This window comes from Propithecus coquereli, unplaced genomic scaffold (genome assembly GCF_000956105.1).
Source record: "Propithecus coquereli isolate 6110/MARCELLA unplaced genomic scaffold, Pcoq_1.0 Scaffold443, whole genome shotgun sequence".
Taxonomy (NCBI): Eukaryota; Metazoa; Chordata; class Mammalia; order Primates; family Indriidae; genus Propithecus; species Propithecus coquereli.
Genome location: NW_012150208.1, coordinates 739,027 through 744,405, shown reverse-complemented (window position 1 = coordinate 744,405; position 5,379 = coordinate 739,027).

Sequence of the window (5,379 nt, the reverse complement as noted above, 5' to 3'; positions counted from 1 at the left end):
CTCTAGCCTGGGCAAAACAGTGAGACTCTGTCTCAAAAAAAAAAAAAACAAAAAATCAAAATAGAAAACTTGTGGGAATTTAATTTATGATATATGATAAAAGTAGCAACTTGATTCAATATGAAAAAGGTGCTTCATTTAATAAGTAGTGCTGGTATATTTGACTAGCGATCTAGAAGAAACTCAACCCTCAGGTTCTTGGCATATTCAAAAATTGGTTCCAGATTTAGTTTTTTGTTGCTTGTGTTTTTAGTCAAATCGTTAAAGAAATATTAGGGTAAAGTTTTTCTAGGCTTTTTAAAAAAAAACAATTATCAATTAGGACAACATCCTAAGCTGCACTTAACACTTAACACAGCAAACCTGCTTTATATGGACAGCTATCCCACAGACATAAACGCACCAGTGCAAGAGGAAGCTACGGGGGAAAGAACGTGCTCGATGGAAAGCTGCATTGTTTAAGACCCTCCTTTCCGATTTTGATTCTATGGGGCCTTTCACAGAATCCAAAAATCTTTGTTTCTGAGGTCTTCCTAGCCATTGGGCTATTTTACAACTCTGTAAATTGTAGATAACCGATAGCAATGCAAAAATAATTCTTGTCCGTAGACATGTATGCAAATTTTGTTCCTGGGAGAGTCAGTTGACTACCCCACTGCACAGTGAAAAAGGCCAATTTTGCCTCCAGCTACACATTCATTTCACTTTTCCTCATCTATAAATGTGTCTGTTCTTTGGACTGTCATTTGAACTGACTGGTTTTAATATCTTTATTATCACCTCATTAATAATGAGTTAAATAAAATATTTAACACACATTTATTTTATATCTCTGAGAGTCATGATTTTACCTTCTTTTAAAAAGTATCTTTTAATAATACAACTACAGTGGCATTGGTGGTGGTAAAACAAAACAAAACGCCAAACCAACTCTGACTCATGAATCACAGAGGATAGTTAAGTGGCCCATGGAACTGCCACTGAACAGCAACGAAAACAAGAAAATCCTATGATCCACTTGAAAGATGTTCTCAGGCTGTTAATTTTAAAAAGACATTAAGGAGTTAATATATATGGTAGAATCCCATGATTATTTTTAAAAAGGAAAAAAACATTAGTGTGTGTATATTTGTATTTTTTCTGTGAGCATAAATAAATTGTGGAAAGAAACACACAAAGTTGTTTATCTCCTAATGGTGACATTGGATAAGGATTAGTGGGTGAGATCACTAACCTAAATATCTATTATAAAATATTTCAGACATTCAAAAAAGTGCTAGGACTAACTAATACAACAAACACAAAGGTACCCCAGATGGGACTGAGTAGCCTGTGTGCATCTCCTGGGTTACTTTGTGCTTTCCCCTCCTGAAGCTGGTGCTTGTCATTTGTGTACATGTCTTCATGTGTGTGTCTTCTCTGTGCACTCTAACATATACTATGCAAAAGTAAACATATAATCATTTTTACATTTTTATTTTGCATATTTAAAACTTTACATAAAGGATATAATATATCAAAGTTATTTTCTGAAAAAAATTTTTAACATGAAGTTTTTATAATTAATCCAGGGGTGTGTGTGTGTGTGTATGTATATGTATAGTCTTTTTCTTTTGAGTTGACTCATTACAAAGAGCATATATGACTTCTGTAATTTATAAAATGCATATTATGATTTATTATTTTTTTTAAAATAACTTTCCTGAAGGACATAGGAAAAGTCTGGAAGAAATGACAAGCTATACCTTGTGTTTGGATAAGAAAATTAAATATTTTAAAGGTATCAATAATCCTTAAATTTTCAATAATTAAAACACTGTGGTATTGGTACCAGAATAGAGAAATTAATTGATGGAAAAGAATTAGGAGTCCACAGCTGTCCCATGAATGTATGAGAATTCAGTATATGAAAATATATGATTTTACAAATCAGCAGGGCAAAGTTAGACTATTAAATAAATGATATTGGAGCAACTAGCTCTCTGATTGAGGGTCACGAAATTACATGGACTATTTTACTGCACATAGAGAAATACATTCCAGATGATTCAAGGCATAACATTTGATCCAAATAATGAAAAAAACACAGGGGGAAGCCAGTAAAAGCAAAGACAAATTTCTCTCCTGGGATACCTGATCTGAAGTGCAGAACACAGAAAATGAACCGAGTGACTGATTTCTAAATCCTACCAATTCTACACAACTGGTATCACTGTAGATGTTTAAGACAAAAGTTAATTCACTATGTACAATAGGGAATTCAGGTTTAATTCTCTCAGGAAATTCTTGTTGAGAAAGGCTAAAAAACAAATAACAAACTGAGAAAAATAGTTGCAACATACACAAACAGATATTCATATCCCTAATACACAAAACTCTCAATCTCTAATAAATGATGACTATTTCAGTATAAAAATGCACAAATAACTCAGAAGCCATGCAGAAAAGAAAAAATGAAAATTGCCAATAAGCATGAAACTAATTCAACTCTCACTAATTAATGAAAAATTTAAAATAAACAACGGCTAGGCATAGTGGCTCACACCTGTAATCCCAGTGGTTTGGGAGGCAGAAGTGGAAGAATCACTTGAGGAATTTGAGACTAGGCTGGGCAACACTGCAAGACCCCATTTTAAAATAAAATTTAAAAATTAGCTAGGTGTGGTGGTGTGCTCCTGTAAGTCCCAGCTACTCAGGAGGCTGAGGTAGGAGAATCTCTTGAGCTCAGGAGTTCGAGGTTACAGGGAGCTATGATTGTGCCACTGACCTCCAGCCTGGGCAACAGAGCAAGACCCTGTCTCTAAAAAAATAAAATTAAAATAAGCAACAGGGAGACATCACTCTCAGTTAACAAATTGTCAAAAGTGGTAAAGGTCAACAAGGATGTGCTAAAACCAACACTCAAGTACATTTGGTGGAATGTGAGCTAGTATAATCTTTCCAGAAGGCAGTCTGGCCCAAGGAGATAATTAGATAGGCATGTAAATGTGTAATACAGAAGTTTAACTTCGGGCTTTCAAAATAATATATATAAAAACTACAAACAACATGAGTATCCATCACTAGAAGCCCATTTACTAAGGATTCTTCTGTGGATTTGCTGATAAGGGAGGTAGGCCTACATATAAATAAGTGAATTATGAATAAAATAAGTACATTACAGGTAATATGGTACAAAAATGGTACACCAACTAGTCTACACTGGGTTTCTTTTGGAAAGACTCAGACCAAGGCATTTCCCATGAAAGGGAAGTCCTTTTCTGGAAATGACATTTTATGAGCCTCAGATGGTTTGGTCTTGGAAAAGTTTGCCCTAAATTGAATGATTTCTTCTCTATCAGAAACCATATCTACTAAAACATGTGCCTGATTTAAGTTAGTTGAAGGCAGATGGCAGAGACTCCCACAGGCAAAGCTAATCAGATCTTATTTATGTCTTTTTTATAAGACATTGGAGAGCCATTCCTTGATGTTCAGATATGCAGAGGTCTGTTGGAAGCAGGAAAGACTAGAGCTAAGGGAATGGACGAGGATGGTAAGTCAGAACACGTGGGGCCAGAAAAAGCAAATGTCCCCTGGGGTGGATAGGAGGGGAGCAACCTTGAGAGATATTGCTGGGACAGAATGAACAAGGGTCAGTGACTTGATTGGGGTGTGGGGTGGGCCACAGGCAAGCGAGGTACAGGGTAGACTTTAAATCAAAAGCCTTAGCGAAGTCAGCTAGAAAGAGCTGGGATGGAGTTCTTCAGTCGTGGTCTCTGTGAACCAAGCCCCTCAAGTCCCAGTTTCCGCAATCGTCTGCGTTTGCCAAGTGTCTCTGCCAGCATCGCCTCCACCATTCACCTCCACTGAGGCATTTTTTATCTATATCTTCTAAGTAGTTCATCTCCTCAAATTCTCTCCATTAATCATCTCAGTGAGAATTTATCTTCCTTTTTTTTTTTTTTTTTTTTGAGACAGAGTCTCACTCTCTTGCCTGGGCTAGAGTGTCATGGCGTCAGCCTAGCTCACAGAAGTGATCCCCCTGCCTCAGCCTCCCAAAGTGCTGGGATTACAGGCGTGAACCACCACACCCAGCCCAGATTACCCTCCTTAAGGTGGGTAAACCTCATCCAACAAATTGAAGACCTTGATAGAACAAAGATTGACCTCCCCTGAACAAGAAGGAATTCTGCCAGCAGTCTGCCTTTAGACTAGAACTACAACTCTTTCCTAAATTCCAGCCTGTGGCCTACTCTGCAGATTTTGGATTTACCAAGCCTCCACAATCACCTGAGTCAATTGCTTAAAATAAAGCTCTCGCTACCTACCTACCTACCTATCGACATCTTGTTGCTTCTGTTTCTCTGGAGAGCCCTGAGTAATACAGATGGTGATTATCAGAACCAGGACTGTAGACTGTTAGTCAAACTACTCTCACTTCCCAAGGAGAGGAGGAGAATAAAAGAACAAAAGGGAAGAGAGTAGTCATGGGAAAAGAGCAAAGCTAATGGATCACACGTACCTTTGTTTTTATTTATCGCTACTCAACAGCAAACACATTAAGCATATAAGCAACAACTTATGTATACATATTTTAATGTTCTAAAGCTAAGAAGTTTGGTTGGGATCTGTGAATTATCTCACAAAAATAAATATTGCTTGTGTTTCCTTTACAGTCCATTTTTCTTAAAACACTCATGCATATGCACTTATTACCACCCTCAGCCCAAAAAGGGTTCCAGAATTTATATATGTCTATTTCCCACCAAAGATGACAGACCGCAGTTACTAATCTGCTACTACGTGATGATTAACAGTGACAAAATGAATATTTATTTATTAAATAGGACTACTCATTGTAAAAGCTCAACTACACGTATCAAACAATTTCATAACTCTACCATGTCAAACCAGTACTTCTACTACTAATAAACTGAACTTTATTAAACAAAAACTTCAGTAACATTCTGGGGTATTATTAAAATGGTGTTTTTAGGGTGTCTGTGACAATTATCCACCTTAGTATGAAGATTCTTGTGGCAAGTCAGTACCTTAAACAATCGGATCAATTCACAGCATTAGAAATCCACGTAGATAAGTTAAGGTCAGCATTGCCACATTGAATCTAAACTTGACCGAAAAGGAGTAAAGAATGTAATGTACTATTAACTTTATTTGTGCTGATGGGTAAATATTTCATCTGCAAATAATAACAAATATTTGAGAAGAAAAGGTTACCAAAAGTTATGCTATACAGCTTCTGAACAGTGTTCTTGAGAATAAATATCATTACCACATGTACTAGTATCATATGTAGCTAGAGTTGAAAAACTATATTACATCAAAACTCCAAAATTTAAATTTCAGTTAGCAGGAAGGTGCTCACGTTAAAAAAAA